This window comes from Protopterus annectens, chromosome 8.part0 (assembly GCF_019279795.1).
Source record: "Protopterus annectens isolate FY-2018-M chromosome 8.part0, PAN1.0, whole genome shotgun sequence".
NCBI lineage: Eukaryota > Metazoa > Chordata > Ceratodontiformes > Protopteridae > Protopterus > Protopterus annectens.
Genome location: NC_056741.1, coordinates 1,661,307,421 through 1,661,327,287, shown reverse-complemented (window position 1 = coordinate 1,661,327,287; position 19,867 = coordinate 1,661,307,421).

The following is a 19,867-nucleotide window of genomic DNA, read 5'->3' as shown; positions in this document are numbered from 1 at the left end:
ATTATCTAAATGCCCCACTTTACCATCCTTATATTTTAATTTTACATCAGTTTCACCTTCACTTTCTTTCTTTCTTATTCCAGGAATCCTTCAGTATTAAAAATAAGTTCAGGGTTTCTTAGCATGTCTGATTAACAATGCTGCCAATTTCCCTTGATTCTGATTGATAAAGAACAGTTACTTGTTTTTTGAGATGATCTTATATGTAACAATATTTATTGTCTTTTCAGAAGAAGCCACGAGCATGGGTTTCATAGTGAGAAATGCACTCTGAAAAGCAATTTCTATTCTGAAACTCACTTCAAATATGGATTTGCCTGAAATATGCATTTATTTATTTGTTGGCATTTGTTTAATAATAATAGCGTAACAGAACATGCACCTCTCTAGGTTTCAAATCTCACTCTTCTTTTAAAAGATGCCTTCCCACAAACAGTGTATTTTGTAATAATAGAAGATTTAATTAACAAATCTGTGTTTAACTGGAACGTAGTATAATGCAATGTAAGCAAATGGAGCTTTTCTCCCCAGGTCTCTGCAGAAAATGGGTATTACCCAATCAGACTTTCCCAGTAAACAAAGACAAATAAATAAATAAATGTATTTACACCAGCTGATTTGACAATACCTGTGAATAATTTTGGGTCATCTTCTTTTACATTTCTTTAAGGGCTCTAGCCTATAGATTTTTTCCTACCATGCTTCAGGCAATGATCCAATATACTAGACAGTGGCACAGAAACACTGGAAACTCCAGTACCTGATATTTCACCAATACTGCCAGATGCTTATTCCTATTTCACCATGGTTGTTTCCAATTTTTCAATATTTTTTGTTTCTTATCTGTTATTTGACTACAAATACTAATTTGATTGCTTCAGACCATACTCTCCCTTAGTTTCCTTCTTATGGGATTCACTCATGCATTAAGTAACCTTGCCTCTCTCCTTCCCTTGTACCAGCTCATCTGCCATATTACCTACTCAGACAGGAAACTCCACCCACAGATATATGAGAAGCCTGTATGTGGTGTTGTAGGAGGGGCAGGACATACATTACAGATATCAGGTACAAAGCCCCTAAGGCAAAACAGCATGCCCAGCACACTAGTCATAGGTGACTTGATAGTGAGCCACACTGATGTCCCACTCACTAGGTTGAATAACGAGAAAGTAACAGTCAGCTGCCTGTCAGGTGCCAGGATCTGCCACATAACGCACTCAATCAGGTCCCTCAACAACAGGTACAAATATGACTCTGTCATTGTACATGTGGGTGTGAATGACCTGATTCGTACCCCCCTGGACTACATGAAAAGAGACATGGAGGAGTTCTCGGAATATGTTGCCCAGGTGGGTATGACCCTAGCCTTGAGCAGCATCCTACCATCATCCAGAATGATACCACAGTACAAGCAGAAAATGATTGATTTCAACAATTGGCTAAGTTCTTGGTGTCATTCTAAGGGGATCCAGTATCTGTCTGCCTGGGATGACATGATTGACAGACATTGATGCTTTGCCAGAGATGGCCTGCATCTGTCACCCCTGGGCTTCCAGATACTGGCCAAGGCTCTTGCCACCCCTATAGTGCCTTTTTAGGCAGTGTTCCAAAGACCAAATTACCACCAAACAATCAAACAGTTGCCCTATGCAGCACGATTGAAAAAGCTAAGACTATTCTCTGTTGCATACCGTTTTCTCAGAGGCGATCTCTGTCTAACGTACAGAGCCATGTCCAACCCAGAATTGTTGAACATGCTTCATCTTAGCAAAACCAAATCTACTCGAGCTATACGCTCTAGAGATATAAACCTCAAAACAACAATAAATAGAACATGCTGGAGGGATAGATTCCCTTCGCAGAGACTTCCCTTATTACGGAACAGGGTCCTGATCTACATAAGACAGAGCCCCTCACTATCACTCTTCAGGAGGAACCTTGATGAGTGGATGGGTAACAGAAAGTTCACACCGGGGATCACACCAACAGCACTACTAGATAGGGGCTAAGGGTACTAGCTGCTAGTACAAGGGTCTAGGGAACTACTAAAGGGGCGGTGAATACCACACAACGTGGCTGGGCTAATATATGCCTTTGGGCAGATAGCCCATTACCAACCTATGAACCTATGAACCATAACAGCTATAAACAAATGCAATCTGAGGGTCATGCTGCTCAATGCTAGAAGTCTAATTCTCAAAATGCACTCGCTCGAAGCACTCCTTAAAATGGAGAACATCAACATTTGTGCTGTAATAGAGACTTGGTTCAAGGCAACAGAAAGCATCCCTGCACTACCAGTCTATAACTCATTCCACAAGTTTTAGCCCCAGAACTTGGACCGAAGCTCCAAAGGTGGTGGTGTTTCCATATTCATAAAGGATGCACACACCTCCAGACTAGTAGCCCAACATAATACATCAGAGATACTTCAGGTGCAGCTAACACTTGGTAAGACAGCAATTCAGATCATAGCCTGTTATAGTTCCCCAACCATGCCCCAAGACTCACACTCCAAGTTCCTAAGCACCCTGGAGAATATTAGGGTCCAACCTAATACTCTCATACTGGGTGAATTCAACTATCCCTCCATTAACTGGGAAAACTACTCATGTACCAATACACTTGTCCAACATTTCCTGGAATTCATTAATTCCAATGCCCTGGACCAGTTCGTTCTTACCCCCACTAGAGGTAGAAGCATCCTTGACCTGGTCATTACTAACATGTGCGACCATTGCTCTACACCAACAGTCAACTCCTCCTTGGTTAGATCTGACCACAAACCTTGGAAATCCACATCCCTCCCACCCCACCCGCAAAAGTAACCACCATGATAAACTTCTCCAAAGCTAACCTTGGGCTCCTAAAAACAGAGGTGGCTAACTTCACGGCACCCATGGAAATGGAGATCAGTTGCATGACCGCCAAATCATACACCAATGCTCTGAATGAACACGTACACAAATGTATGGATCACGCCATATTCAATAGAACTAAGATGCTCTCCTCCAAAAAAAAGGAAGCCAATGTGGAGGTCCCCTGCCATAAACAAACTCTACAACAGAATGAGAAGACTGATGCGGAATAAGGTGAATTCCCAAGACTGGAAAAACTCCCTTATCTGCCTCAACAAAAAGTTGAGATCTCTCATCAAATCCTCTAAAGCTAGCTATGAAAACAGAATTGCAGCAGATAGTAAAGCCAAGCACAAGGCCTTCTATAGTTATGTAAAGAATCGCCACGGCAATACCCAAATTTGCTCTGAGCTACTGCACAATGGTACCTCCTATACCGAGCCAACAGAAATTGCCAATATACTGGCTGACAGATTCAGTGCCTACTTTACCCCCCCCAAAGGACCAATCACAATACCAGTAGATTGCCAGGCACACAGTATTACTGCTGCACAGGTTAAAACAGCACTGTCCAAGGCCAAGAATACAGCTTCTATGGGACCTGACAATATCCCTGGCTGTGTTCTAAATGAACTACAGTGTGAACTGGCACCTCACCTGTGTGCCCTGTTCAATCACAGCCTCACCTCAGGTTGTATCCCTACCGAATGGCACACTGCTAATTCATCCCTCTCCACAAAGGAGGAGTGACTACAGACCCTGGGAAGTATCGCCCCATTAGCCTGACAAGTCTGATATGCAAAGCTATGGAATGCATCATCATGGACCTAATAAACAAGGATATAGAGAATCTCCAAACTCTGGAACCCACACAGTTTGGTTTTGTGAAGGGTAGATCATGCCTGCTCAACTTGGTTGACTTCTTTGAGTCAGTCACCAGAGCTGTGGATGAAGGCAAGGTGGTTCATACAGCCAACCTTGATCTGGCCAAGGCCTTTGATACCATTCCCCACTCAGGAATCATAGAAAAACTCACTAAGCTAGGCATCAACCCCTATATCACTAGGTGGGTTGCAAACTGGCTCACAGACAGAACCCACAGTGTGAAAGTAGCTGACTCCAAGTGAGAAATCTGACCAGTCACGAGTGGAGTCCCACAGGGATTGGTCCTGGGTCCTCTCCTGTTTGGTATCTACTTCTCAGACGTCCAGGACAACATGAAGAGGCTCTGGCTGACAAAGTTTGCAGATGATTGCAAGTTGGGAGTCATTATTAACTCCCCAAGTGATGTTGACATCCTACAGAAAGGCCTCACTGAGACCAACACCTGGTGTCAGAACCATGGCCTTAAGCTCAATGCCAAAAAATGTGTCGTCATCCCCTTTGGGAAAAACCCTGTTCCCATGAATTACCACATCGATGGTAGTCCACTGAACACAGACAGTGTTATAAGAGATCTGGGAATGCAGGTTGACAGCAATCTCTCTTTTGACCTCCACATTGCCACTGTGGTCAGAAAGTCCTTCTATGTGGCACATCTCATTACCAAGGGTTTTTCATCCAAGAAGAAAGAGGTCATTGTCTCCCTCTACTCTTCCCTCATTAGGCCAATCATCGAGTACAATGTCTCATTTTGTATATACTTCACTAGATACCTACTAGAGAGGCCACAAAATTACCTCACAAAGAGGATCCTAGGCCTTAAACACTTGCCCTATACGGACAGACTCAAAAGACTCCAACTATTCTCTGTCTCATATTACCTACTTAGACGTGATCTCTGCTTGACTTACAAAGCCATGTCTGACTCTGCTCTGTTAGAAACGCTAAATCTAAAGAAATCCCTATCCCTTCTCACCACATGCTCCAGTGACCTCAACCTCATTACCACAATCAACAGAACATGCTGGAGGGACAGGTTCATAACCCAGAGACTGCCCATGCTCTGGAATAGACTTCCCATACATGTCAAACAGAGCACCTCACTGGCCCTCTTCAAGAGAAATCTTGATGAGTGGATGGGAAATATAAAATTTACCTTGGGGATCACTCCAGTGGCTTTACTCGGCAGAAGCACTGAGAACTAAGGTCTGGTGGCACGATGCCAGGGTAATCCTATGGGCTAGGCTTGTAAAGGCTCAAGAGCCATTGGCCTAGTACTCACCTAAGAACTTATGAACCTATTATAAGGAGGTGGGACATGGAGGTACCTTGGTAAAGTTTGGTCAGAATAACAGAGAAGGAATGGAAAGGGTAGCGAAGTGACCTATGTAAAGGACAGCATCAAATCTGAGGTCAGAAAGAAAGAAAAAAACATTACCCTATTGAAAGGGAAAGGGACAGGCAGGGCTGAAGCATAAGTAGGCATCATGGTGGATAAAGTTAGGAAGAGGTGAAATCTGCTTGATAAGTAGAGTGTATCAACCTGCAGATACATTAAACAAAGCAGAAGAAAGACCAGAGGGTGAAGAAAGATGTGAGGTAGACAAAACAGCATTATACTCAGGGATGGTCTGAGACTTATAGGAGAAAACTGTGAGATTTCCAGTTCAAGGCAGAAAGGGAGTGGGCACTTACTGATATCTTTGACAATGAGGGATGGAGTCAACCTGTTTAGGACTGTATAAGAAGCAAAAGAATTCTGAATGTAATCCAAACCAATCTGGAGGGATCATCAGTGTCCAAGTGAAAACCTCACTGGTCAACAGTAAGCAAGTCACTTGTATGCTTTAAAGCTGGGAGAGACAATACAAAGACAAATACTATGTTGTGGGATTTTAGAGATGACAATTATGCTGAGCTACTGGTCATGGTTAGAGATAATTCTGTGGTCTAGGAGATAACTTAGGGGGGAAACAAGTTGTGGGAATGGGCCAGGAATTGAATACTCAGAGCTATAGACAAAGGTTTGTGGACGAGGCAGCAAAGCATGAAAAGAAAGCCATTGTGGCTACAGTGAAATGTGAGGTTAGCAGTTATAGCAAAATAGGAGGGCATGGCTGGCATAATGGTTAAGGTATTTACCTCACAGACACAAAGTACTAGGTTTGATTATGACCTCTGGTTATTGGTTAGGCTTGTAATAGTCTGCAAATTTATTTATTTACATATTGATTGTTAGTCCAGTATGAAACTGTGAACATGTAAAAAGGTAGTGCATACGAAAGGTAGAAGGAATGTGGTGAGGAGATTAAGGAAGGAGCCAAACAGAGCAGAAACAAAGATAGTGAGGGCAGCAAAGGTGCAAGTTTAAATAGAATCACCAGAAAGGCTCAACAAGGGGAAAGGGGCTTTTTAAGTATACAAGAGAAAGACCTGAACAGACTGCAGTGTGATGGGAAGGAGATCATTAAAGACAGTGAAAAAGCCAAGCCACTGTATAAACATTATGTCTCAGTCTTCATCAAGGAAAACCATCTGAAGGTGTCACATAGAAGAATGGTAGGGCAAAGTGGATAGACATCAAGACAGAGAGTAGGATGAAAGGTAACTGGCTACCCTAAGTAAGGATAAAACAGAGGATCTGGATGGACTGTCTTCCAGGATCCCCAGAAGTTTTGCCAGTAGGCTGACATGTTCCCTGATGGAAAGTTTCACCAGATCACTGGTTAATGTATAAGTGCATATAGATGGGAAGACAGCAGGTGTGGTACCCATTTCCAAAGGGGTTCAGGAAAACCTGGGAAACTAAGGTTTGTTAGCTTAACAACACTTGCAGTTTAAAGTCACAGACAGAATTCCAAGGAAGAGTGTATTTTTTCTTAGATGACAAAAAATCAAATAACATGGGTTTATGGCCAGAGTAAGCTGTCTGTTAAACACAATCCAATTTTATGACTGGGTTACTGACAAACATGACAGCAGAGTGCAGGTAAACATGGTCTGCTTGGACTTAATTTTTTACAATAACCCGCACACATATGTTTACTAGGAAAACTGCAGAGGTTGGACATAAGACCGAGAATGAGGAACTGGATTGCTGCAAGGCTGAATGCCAGGACACAGAAGGTTGTCATGAGAGGTGCAATGTCAGGAAGAAGGGAAATGACTTGTGGGGTATCACATGGCTTGGTCCTTGGTCTAGGGCTCTTCAGTGTGTTTGTCTCAGAAATATCTGAGAGAACTGAGACCATGATCAGACTCTGCTGATGCACAAAGATAGATTTGACAGTGGATGATGGGGGGAGTCCAAGGGTTTTGCAAGGCTAATCACTAAGGCAGACAGGAGATAAATAAGGATTAGTAGAGACAAGTACAAAGTAATGCAGCTGGGCCAGAAAAAAAACTGAAATATAACCTTGAAGGTATGCACCTTATTCCAGCAAGCCATGCAAATGATCTAGGGGTGTAGATCACACACCTGCATTAGACCATCATGTGCAGAGTGAGGGATGGTGACTGTATTAAATGGAATTCTTAGATGTATCCTTGGAAGATCCCAAAAGGCAGTGGTTCCACTGTATTAGACCCTGATCAGGTTACTGCCTGAATATTATGTGTGCAGTTTTAAGAACCATCCAGAGACAGGGACATCTTCAGCTGCAAAGAATTCAGAGGAAAGCCACCAGAAGGGTGCATGGGATTAAGTGGAAAGGGTATGGTCAGAGACTAGGGGAGACAGGCCTGTTTCCACCAGAGATTAGAAGAGGTGGATGGGGCATGGCATGGTTGCATAGGACCATGTTATTTTTTTTTTTTAATGGGAAAACCCATTGGATATATTTCACTTTTCAGGACGACCCAGGAGCACTGTCTGGTTAATGGACATGTTCAGAATCACACACTTTGCAAGTGAAAATTGTGGAAAGCAATGCCAATTCTACAGGGTAAAGCTTGTTAACAGCTCATAGATCTTCAACAAGGAGAGATCACAGGCTGCAGATTGTAAAGACTAACTCCTTTCTGGATCTGTGAAAGCAGTTCTTTACGGAAAAGGTTGTTGGCCCATGGAACAGAGTACTGGAATGGGTGGTGGAAAAGGGAATCTGTGAAGGCATTTAGGAAGGCAAAGGACAAGTAGAGAAAGAGGACGGTAATGTTAGAAGGGAAGTTAAATGTTAAGTAAACAAAGCTGAGGACTGGTAGTCGTAGAGCTTTCTACTGTTTTTAAACTAATGCAAACAATGTAAGAGTGCTTTACAAATGTATTTTAATTTTCGACAGAAAATAAGAAAGTTATCTGAAGTAAAAGATACAGCTGAAAAACATGAGTCTGTTAATGACTGTTACTGTCTGATCAAACATTATGATTGTGCACAATGAAACTTGTTATGTAACTGCTCCCACAATATGGTAGGGCTAAGTAAATTGTGGCTGAATGAGATAGAACCGTAGTACAGTCAGTGCAGATTTTCTCACGTGATACTTCCAGGCAGTGAGAGATAATTCAAATGTTGTGTGATTAGAAGAGGAAGTGAGACTGCCATGATATGGAGGCATAGGTGACAGCACATCACTGTAGCACAGGTGCAGATCTACTGTAGCTTGGCTTGTTGATATCAAATGTAGAATTCAGGCAATCTTTTGTTTAGCTGTGCATGTTTACCTACTGACATAGAGAATTAAATAAATCCTGTCCATTAATATGATAGTGTCCTAAAGACTGTATTGTTCTTTACCTAAACTGTCAAAGTATGTGAGTTATGCATTTTATTATTTATTTCTTTGCATTTGTTTAGTTTGGTAGTCCAGCTGGGTATGAATCCAATTTTCATTGGAGGGCTATTAAGAAAAGGTCGAGGTACAGTAATGTACAGAGACATCTTAAGAATATTATTTGACAGGTCATTTTTTGGAACATAATTTGAGACACTGTAACAAAAAATTCCACTGTTTAACAGTTTGAAGATATCATTTAGCATACGATATTACACAAGTGTTATTGGGAAACTTACTGTTTGTCAATGCCCAGTTACTCAGTACTTAGAAATGTCATAACTGGAAGGTTGCAGGGTTACCTTAGAAATGTCATAACTGGAAGGTTGCAGGGTTACCTTAGAAATGTCATAACTGGAAGGTTGCAGGGTTACCTTAGAAATGTCATAACTGGAAGGTTGCAGGGTTACCTTAGAAATGTCATAACTGGAAGGTTGCAGGGTTACCTTAGAAATGTCATAACTGGAAGGTTGCAGGGTAACTTTAATTGACATTAGAGATGAAAAGAGGGAGAACGTGAGTGCTATGCTTTTTTCTCACTTTCTCCCTTTTCTCACAGTTTGTGTGACCTCAGAATATATATATATAGAGAGAGAGAGAGAGGGAGGGAGAGAGAGAAATAGTTTGTGGATGATGGGTTTCACCCACAAAGGGATTATGTGGTGGGATATTTTTGTGTGTTTAACAACATTGGAAGTGCTTTCAGCTGCAACTGCTCTAGGTTTTAGACATTTTAGGTTTGCTTTGTCACATCATTAAACAAGACACACTTATTCACAGTAAGTGCAGTATAATTGCGTAAGGTAATTGTATACATTTTAGTCCAGACTTTCTGACACTCATGAATGAGTAAGAATGATGTACTGCAATATGAGAACTACATAGCATGGAGGCAAGTATATGACAGGGATATCACACTGGAAAAATTACTAGTAGAAGAAAAAATATTAAGTAAGGAGGTTAGGGAATTGGAAGAGGGAGTATAGGCAAGACTGAGAGCATATCTCTCTGCCTGTGCTAATTACTCACAGTGGGTATCGCAATTAGCACAATGGTGGGAAATTCTGATTCAGATACATGGTAAAACTGCATAGATAAACACCTCATTAGTGACTCATTACCATATCTCTGAATCAACCATTGTGCTATCAGACCTGAGTGTGCTAGTGTTCTTCCCAGCAGCCTATGCACATACACACATGCATGTGTGTGTGTGTGTGTGTGTGTGTGTGTGTGTGTGTGTGTGTGTGTGTGCGTGCGCGTGCATGTGCGTGTGTGTGTGTGTGTGTGTGTGTGTGTGTGTGTGTTTGTATGTAAGACTCCTGACAAAAGTTGGCATTCACTTTTTCCCTCTTTGAGTAAAATGTTACTTAGATGAATGATTCTCTGAATCACTTGGCTGAGTAGTAGACTGCTCAATGAACATTTCAGTGGGGAGAGAATATGGCCGAGTAACCTTGGAAACTACCCAGGACTGACACATTAGCACATGGTTCCACTCACAAGACTGCTCTCTGTACAAGGTCCCTGACAGAGGGGAAAATGATTGTGGGAGACAGGCATAGCTCTCAACCTTCCATCTCTGAAATGAGGAGCACTAGCCCTCATAATGTGGAACAAATGGGCAAAATGTGGTACACATATTAACAGCTTACTAACAGCTTCAACTAGGAAGGTAATTGGATAGTTAAAATATGCTGGTTTTACTTATAAAAAGGATCATTTAATGAATTAATATGAGTCTTTTCTATTTACCATGGATATCAGTTAAAAAATTCCTAACACTGAATATACAGAGCCTTTCAGTGTGGAACTTCGAGGAACATAAACCTTTTAAGACCCCAAATGAGGTACATTCCTTGTAATGAGGTACACTTGAGAGGTATGGAGACAGGTCTAAGTATCAGAAAGGCTGATTATACTATGACCCCCCCCCCATTAATATTCCAAAGCGTGCATGCTGATTGGTCAGCGTGCATGTTGTAAATCGAATTATACTAATGGAAAAAGATCTGGTCGCCCGGACTTTTTCCATTAGTATAAGTCTTTTTTAAAACACTGTCTCTTTATGTTAAAGGAGTTTAACATAGGGAGACAGGTTTAAAAAAAGCAACGGACATCTCCGTTGCTTTTTTTAAAGCTGTCTCGCTATGTTAAACTCCTTTAACATAGTGAGACAGTGTGTAAAAAGCAACGGAGATCTTGCTTTCTTCGTTGCTTTTTTTTTTAAACCTGTCTCGCTATGTTAAATGGGTTTAACATAGCGAGGCATCTTTAAAATAAGCAACAGAGATCTCCGTTGTTTATTTTAAAGCTGCCTTGCTATGTTAAACCCATTTAACATAGCGAAACAGTTTGTAAAAGCAACGGAGATCTTGCTTTCTCCATTGCTTTTTTCAAAACTGTTTCGCTATGTTAAATGGGTTTAACATAGCGAGACAGCTTTAAAAAAAGCAACAGAGATTCTCCGTTGCTTTTTTTAAAGCTGTCTCACTATGTTAAACCCATTTAACATAGCGAAACAGTAAAAAGCAACGGAGATCTTGCTTTCTCCATTGCTTTTGCCCACAGCTCTGATGTACTGCGTGGGCATACGCATGCGCAGTACATCAGGACTGCCGCAGAATACCAGACAGCTGTGGAAGGGCAGCAAGGAGGCATTATACAATGCCATTATTTAAGAAAAGTAATAATTTTTTTTCTTAAATAATGTCATTATATAATAGCAATAACCCACTTCTGGGTGTGGGTAATGCTGGATTTACCCACGGTTGGCATTGTTTGGCCACTCGGGCTTCGCCCTCGTGACCAAACCACGTCAACCGTGGGTAAATCCAGCATTACCCACACCCAGGCATGGGTTATTGCTATATTATAATATGGGAATCTTCCAAGATCAGACTTGTGCATCACAATAAGTATATCTGAATCCCTGGGTATATCTGCTGCATTTCAGTATTGTGGCTGATGTATCATTCATATTTACATTGCTATTTTAATAGACTATGTCTTCAGAAGGGTTTACAAAATTACTGTATCAGATGCCACAAGTTCAAGATTCATGGTTATTGGCCATCCAACTAAAACAATGCTTTGTTATTCACTGTCATTTCATAGTTTAGTCATAAAATGTATTTATTTTGTTCCAGATGATCTGTGATGCAGTTGTTAAAAAAATGGTAATCAACAAATCAGTTTGCAGATATAAAATAACAGATGGCCTTTTTAATTAACAATATAGTTAAACCAAAGTATGTTGCCACAAAAACTGTGTTACCTGGGCTACAACAGAATGAATTTAACATTGGTGCTGCTCATTGCAGGCAGCAAGAACTGAACTCTTAACTACCCTGACTAGTTTAGCTTAGTCAGATATTTTATTTATTTATTTTACATTTGGTTACGGGAAAGTCCGACTGGACACAAGTCCTTTTTCAGTGGAGGCCTGAGGAAATATTACAAAGACAAGATTTAACATAGTCCAATATTGTAGTTTCAGAAGAGTGACATTTACATTTTCATATGCAAGAAGCCATCTATGATACAACATTTAAGTGATAACACAAGATACAGAAAAATATATATATTTACACTGATTATAGGAAAACAAATTTAAGCAGTCTTGTTACTGAAAATCATTTCAGAGATAACATTAAATAAAGAGAAAATGATTAAGTATAGAAGGAAGATTAGGATATGAAGTATGAAGAAAAGGACTATTTAAGCTGAGAAAAAAAATCAGGTTAACTGCCTGACAGTATTGGAGGGGAAGGTTATTATGAGTGAGCAGATGTATGATGGAGATGATCTAGACTGGCGAGGTACAATTGCATATTCAGTTGACCTGAAAGTGTGTTTTTAGGCATTTTTGAACTGGGTCAAGGTAGTGATGGCCATTATATTTGTGGGCAAAGTGTTCCATTTTTTGGCTATATAGTTCGAATAGAGAGAAGCTCCTGCAGAGTTGCTAGTTATAGTGACTTGTAGAAGATGTTTGTTATTGGAACGTAGGACCCTAGTACTGGAGTAAAGTTGTATTAGGTTTTGTAATGATGATGTTTTCTTGGAGTAATAACGTATTTTTGGGTTAGTATAAGTTGATTATAAAGTAGAAGTTGAGGAAGTTCAAGCCACTTGAGTTTTTTATGGCTGAGCAGTGGTGATTGAGATGTGAGCTATTGGAGGCGAACATTGCTGTTTTGTTATAGCAAACTTCAAGTTTAGACATGTCTGATTTTCGGAGGTTGGTGAGGATAGGGGGGGCAAATAGGAGTGTGGACAGGAGGTGAGTTTGTGCTAGTTTGGCTTTAGTGCTGTTTGTGAGGAATTGTTTGTGAGGAATATAGTCCCCTTAAGTTTTTGTAAACTTTCTTAACAGTGAGTGAAATGTGAGTGTCAAACCTCATGTTGTGGTCTATCTCAACTCCAAGAAGTCTGGTGTGAGTGACAGGAAGGATAGTAATGTTATTGTCAGATGTGATAGTAAATGTGGGTGTATGAGTGGTATGGTTGGTTGGAAGGAAGATGAGAAGTTTGGTTTTGTTAGGGTTAAGTATTAGTTGAGAGTTATTGAGCCATTTTTCTACACAGAGGAAGGAGGCCTGTGTTTTCACTTGTAGTTCTAGGAGAGAAGGTGAGGAACAGATTAGTGTAGAGTCATCAGCATATTGGATGACTGAAGCATAAAGAGTTGAAGTGTGGAGGTTGTTAGTAAAGAGAGAGAAAAGTAAGGGACCAAGTATGGAGCCTTGGGGAATGCCTATTGTAAGTGGTAGAAGAGGAGAGAATTCTTCCCTCCATTTTACTGCTTGCTGTCTATTTGTTAAGTAACTCTGAAACCAGGAGAGGGTGGGTTTGCTAAGATTTAGTTTACAAAGGGATAATGATGAGTTTACTATGGTTAACCATATCAAATGCCTTGGAGAGGTCAAGAAAGACAGCGGAGACATATTTGCCATTGTTTCTGTGGGTGTTAACTGTATGAGTAAATGACATTAGGGCTGTTATGGTGCTGTGGTATGGTCTGAAACCATGTTGAGTATTCACGAGGAGGTTATGGATGTTAAGGTATTTCAGAATTTGTGTGTGTACACACCTCTCCAATATTTTGGATAGAGATGAGAGTAAGGCAATGGGGGCAATAGTTTGTTAGCTCTTTAGAATTACCACTTTTATGTAGTGGAATGACATGAGACACTTTCCAGATCTCTAGGACTAGGTTTTCAGATATGGAATGGTTGATGAGAATGGATACTGGATATGCTATGGCATCGGCAGCTATTTTTAGGAATTCAGCAGGGAATTTGTCAGCAGCTAAAGTGGTAGGTTTTAAATTACTAAGGAGGTATCTGATTTTGTCAGTTGGAATGGGGTGGAAATTAAAGCCATTATTATTAGTATGGAGATCAGTTGGTAGGTTTGAGGTTGAACAACTCTTAGAGTTAGCAAGTGCTAGGATTGAATCAGTGAAGAATTTGCTAAATAGGGAGGAAATATTATTTGAAGTATCTATTAAGGTTGGAGGGGGAGTGCCTGATTTTCCAGGGTGGAGAATATTGTTAATTGCTGACCAAAATATTTTGTGATTGTTTTGATATCTAGATTGGATATTGTGGAAGTAACTAGCTTTGTCTGTTCATAGGTTCATAGGTAGGTGCTAGGCTATTGGCCCTAGGGCCTATATAAGCATAGCCAAACGGTACCCTGGCTTTCGCCACCCAAGAAAATTATTTTCCTGTGCCCCAGTCGAGCAGAGCCACAGAAGTGATCCCCGGGGTGAATTTCCTATCTCCCATCCGATCATCAACATTTTTTTTGAAGAGTGCTAATGAGGAGCTTTGTTTGATATAGCTAGGTAGTTTGTTCCAGAGTATGGGAAGTCTCTGAGACAGGAATCTATCCCTCCATCATGTTCTGTTTATTGTGGTGACAAGGTTTCGGTCCCTAGAGTGTGTAGCTTGGAGAGATTGGGATTTCTTTAAGCGGAGCATGTCCAACAGCTCTGGGTTTGACATAGCTTTGTATGTTAGGCAGAGATCGCCTCTGAGTAGGCGATATGCAATGGAGTAAAGCTGGAGTTTTTGAGACGGTCTGAGTAGGGCATCTATTTGAGGCCAGTAATCCTCTTTGTGAGGTATTTCTGCAGCCTTTCCAAAAGGGATGACAATGCACTTTTTGGCATTGAGCTTGAGGCCATGTCTTTGACACCAGGCATCTGTCTCAGTGAGGTACTTTTGTAGGACGTCCACATCATTAGGAGTTTTGATTATGGCTCCTAGTTTGCAGTCATCTGCGAACTTTGTTAGCCAAAGACCTTCTGTGTTAACCTGTACTTCAGAGAAGTCGATACCAAACAGGAGACGAACCACGACTGAACCCTGTGGTACTTCACTTGTCACTGGTCTGAAGTTGGATTTAGAGTCTGCTACTTTCACAGTGTGAGTTCTATCAGTGAGCCAGTTGGCAACCCATCTTATGACATAAGGATTTATACCTAGTTTAGTGAGTTTATCTATAATTCCAGAGTAGGGGATGGTGTTGAAAGCCTTGGCGAGATCTAGATAGGCTGTGTGAACCACCTTACCCTCATCTACGGCTTTGGTGACCGCTTCAATGCAGTATATCAGATTTAGGAGACATGATCTGCCTTTTACAAACCCAAACTGTGTAGGGTCTAGAGTTTGGAGATTACCAATGTCATTGTTTATAAGTTCCATGTTGATACGTTCCAAAGCCTTGCAGACCAGGCTCATCAGGCTAATGGGGTGGTAGTTCCCGGGGTCTGTGGTAGCTCCCCCTTTGTGGAGTGGGATAACTGTTGCTGTATGCCATTCAGTGGGCACAAAGCCTGAGGTGAGGCTATGATTGAACATGGTACTTAGGTGGGGTGCCAGTTCGTTCTGTAGTTCTTGTAGAATGCAGCCTGGGATGTTGTCAGGGTCTGTGGATGTTGGGTTCATGGCTTTGGAGAGTGTGTTTTTTACCTGTGCAGCCGTGATTACAGGAACTTTGCATTCTTCTGGTATAGAGATGGGCCCTTTAGGGGGTGAGAGAGGGGTAAAGTTAGCACTGAACCTATCTGCCAGGATGTTGGCAATATCAGTTGGTTCTGTATATTTAGTGCCATTGTGCTGTAACTCAGAGCAGATCTGAGTGTTGCCATTGAGATTCTTGACATAGGTATAGAATGCTTATGGTTGTCTTTAGAATCAGTGGCAATTTTGTTTTCTTAACTAGCTTTGGAGGATTTTATGAGGAATCTCAGCTTCTTATTGAGGCTGACCAGGGAGTTCCTCCAATCATGGGATTTTACTATTTTTTGCAATGGTTTCTTTCTTCTGTTGTAGAGTTTGTTTATGGCAGGGGACCACCAGATTCAGCAGTCGTACCTCTATTGTCCGTCAGCATGGGTGTCATGAAGTTTGCCACTTCTGTCTTAAGAAGCGTGAAGTTGGCTTTGGAGAATTTTTTTACGGTGGTTTTCCTAATGGGGGTGGGGTGGGGGTGGGATGTGGACGTCTAGGATGATTAGCTTGTGGTTGGGTCTGACCAACAAGGAATTGACTTCTGGTGTTGCCCATGTTGGTAATGACCACGTCTAGGATATTGCTGCCCCTGGTGGGGGTGTGGATAAGTTGATCCAAGGCATTGGAATTTATGAATTCCAGAAAACTTTGAGCACAAGAGATGGTACATGAGTAGTTTTCCTAGTTAATGGTGGGGTAGTTGAAACCACCCATTAATAGGGTGTTAGGTTGTACCCTAATATTTTCCAGTGTATCAAGAAATGAGGAGTGGGAATCTTGGGGCATGGTGGAGGATCTGTAGCAAACTACAATTTGGATTGCGGTCTTGCCCAGAGTTAGTTGCACTAGGATAATCTCGGATGCATTATGCTGAGCAACTAGCCTGGAGTTGTGGATATCCTTAATGAATATGGACACGCTCCGCCTTTAGTGTTTCGGTCCAGGTTAGGTGGCCGAAAGGTGTGGTATGAATTATAGCCTGGTAATGCAGGGGTGCCCTCTGGAGCCTTGAATCAGGTCTCTGTCATTGCACAGATGTCAATGTTCTCCATTTTAAGGAGTGCCTCGAGTGAGTGCATTTTGAGGTTTAGACTTCTAGCATTGAGTAGCATTACCCTCAGATTTTGCTTGCTTGTACCTGTTATGGTGGTGAATTTGTCATTTGAACCTTGCCTAAAAAAGGCACTATAGGGGTGGCAAGAGCCTTAGTCACTATCCAGAATCCCAAGGGCGACAGGTGAAAGCCATCTCTGGCAAAGCATCGTGGTTTGTCGATCATGTCATCCCAGGCAGACAGATACTGGATCCCATTAGAATGACACCAGAAGCTTAGCCAATTATTGAAGTCAATCATTTTGTCCTTGTACTGTGGTATCATTCTGGGTGATGGCAGGATGCTACTCAGGGCTAGGGTCATACCTGCCTAGGCTACAAGATTGGACAGCTCCTCCATGTCTCTTTTCATGTAGTCCAGGGAGGTACATCTCAGGTCATTCACACCAACATGGACAATGACAGAGTCATATTTGCACTTGTTGGGAGTGACCTGAGTGTGTGCGTTATGTGACAGATCCTGGTACACAACAGGCAGCTGACAGTAACTTTCTCCTTGTTTAGCCTGGTGAGTGAAACATCAGTGTGCCTGACTATAGAATCACCTATGACTAGAGTGTTGGGTACGTTGTTATGCCTTATGGGCTGTGATTGAGTGGCACACTGAGTTTGTGGGCTATGTGTCATTTGGGTTGTGTTGGGGGTTTAGGTTGCTTGCATTTCTGCTTTGGAGGTCCCTGTTGCTTGGGTAGATTTTTATCGAGAGCCTTCTTGAATGTTGGTGTGTGTTTTGTGTTTCTATGTGTATGTTTTGGTGGTGTAGGTTTTGAGGGACTATGTGATGAGTGTGGTGTGGTGCAAGTGTTTACCTTCTCCTCTTGACTGTCTAGTCCAGTCTTGGGTGACAAGAGCTTTGCTTCCAGTTTGGCTATATAAGTCCATCTCTCACAGGTTATAGTGTTGAGTGGTAGGAGGAGAGGGTTGTGTGTGCACACGAGGCAAATACTGCATTGCCACAAGATGCCCAGATTCATCAGGTAGACAGGAGAAAACACCAGGAGCTAACCCTTAGGCATGCCTGGATATGTTCTTATTTATTAAGTACTAAAAACTGTTTTCCTCTAGACAACTGAGGAAAGTTGAGTGCTGTAGTAATTTGTAGCTTTTTTAGTGCTTACAAGTTCTGAACAAGTGCTGAGCTCAAAGAAACAGATTTGAGTGTTGAAACTAAAAAACTGGCTAGTTCTAAGAAACAAAATTAAGCTAGAAGGCTTCACTCCAACACAGAAAGGCTTGGGGGCGCAGAAGCTTACAAACTGTCCTGGATACAGCAAATCTATATCTGGACTAGATGATTTACAGGAAAGGCAGAAAACAAGCTTAGAATTTTTTTTTTTTTGTAAAGTGGAAAGGGGAAAGGAGGAGTAGAAGCTAACTGGGTTGGCCTTCTCAAATGTTCTACCTGGATTAGGTAGAATGAGGTAATGACACTAGACTGGGAGGAGTGTTCCAGATCAAATTTACAGTAGGGGTGGGCAACTGCAAAGCCACCAAGTACAAAAAACAGGATGCCAATAGAGAGGGAGGTTGGGAAACAAAAATTAGAACAAACAAACCCAACCAGATGCTTAACACTTGTAGAAAATTTCTAGTTAATACCTCACATACAGTGAAACTAGCCAGAAAAGTATATTCAGACAATAAAAGTGCTATAAATAACTTGTAAAAATAAGCAAAAAATCAGAATACTTAATGTTATATATCACAGATCAGTTGGCTCAGTGCCCTTTCTCTGATTAGCTCAGTGTGAAATGGCAGAAACACTCACACGTTAACTTCTTAAGTAACAAAGTTGAAACCTGAAACAACTTTAAAAAAAAGCTTGAAAGAACCAATGAAGTGCTTACTCTAAGCCGTAGTCCAGGTAACCGCAATCATCCAATGACCATAAACACTTCACTCTTACTGAAATGCTATACTGGCTTTGGCTAAACTAGGATGGCCTGGAGCCTCTACCAACAAACAACTAGGCTCAAAACACAAGCCTGAATATGGACAATGCTACAACTACCCACACTACTTAGGTAGAAAAAAACTGCAGAAATGTTAAAACAGATACAGGAGCAGGGAGACTCTAGAGAATGCTTTTAGCTGCAAACAAGTTATATGATACACTCCTTGGCAGGAAATCAGAACAAACAAACCCAACCAGATGCTTAACAATTGTAGAAAATTTCTAGTTAATACCTCACACACAGTGAAACTAGCTGGAAAAGTATATGCAGACAATAAAAATGTGTTTTGACACATTTCTTTGCTTTGTTACGAAGTTCAAGGAAAACCTGCTTATCTATAGGTGCCCCAGTTTTATGCTGAAGAGTCCAGGCTTTATCTCTGGATTTTAGCAGAGATCGTGTCTTTACTAATCCAAGGGGCATGATTAGATTAAACTCTAATTGTTCGAGGAGGGGCCAGGGAATAATGAAAAATATATAATGAAAACTCTCACTCTGAACAATTATTGTGTTATTAGTATTGTGTTATTTTGTTAATATTTCTTGGCCAAGCTGAAACATTCTGAGAAAATAGTTTTGACAGGTCACATTTTGTACAGATAAAACTTACAGCTTCAGGAAAAAAATGTTAATAAATTAAATACAAATGCAGTTTGACTTGTAAAGAAGAGCAGCAGCTTGGCTCCTATATGTATTTGTGATCATTTAGTATGACTAATATTAGATACAATGTAATATTATTATTATTATTATTATTATTATTATTATTATTACAATAGTGCATGTATTACAATGCACTATAATACATACAAATAGCTGCATAAGACAGACAGGATTTCCAGCTTTTATGAAAAGAATGCATTTCCTTTTACACCTCCATGAAATCAAAAGCATTATCAGATTAGACCCACATTAGTTTGCCTACTCAGTTTACTTACTGTCTTTGTAGACAATGGTCATTCTGTTCACACATCTTATTCGGATCTGGCCAGTGCTTTTGTCACTATACCCCATATAGGCACCATTAATAAGCTAGATGTCTTAAAAGTTATTCATAATAAGGTGGACAGCCAAATAGCTGACAGATATAGTTTACATAGTTAAAGTGATGGTCACCTCCTTAGAAAGTATGCTAGTACTAGTGGTGTGCCGAAGGATTCGGTACTGAGACCCTTCCTTTTTTTGGCATATACTTTTCTTATCTCCAGTCTAGGAATTGGGATCTTTAGTTAACTAAGTTTGCAGATGACTGCTAACT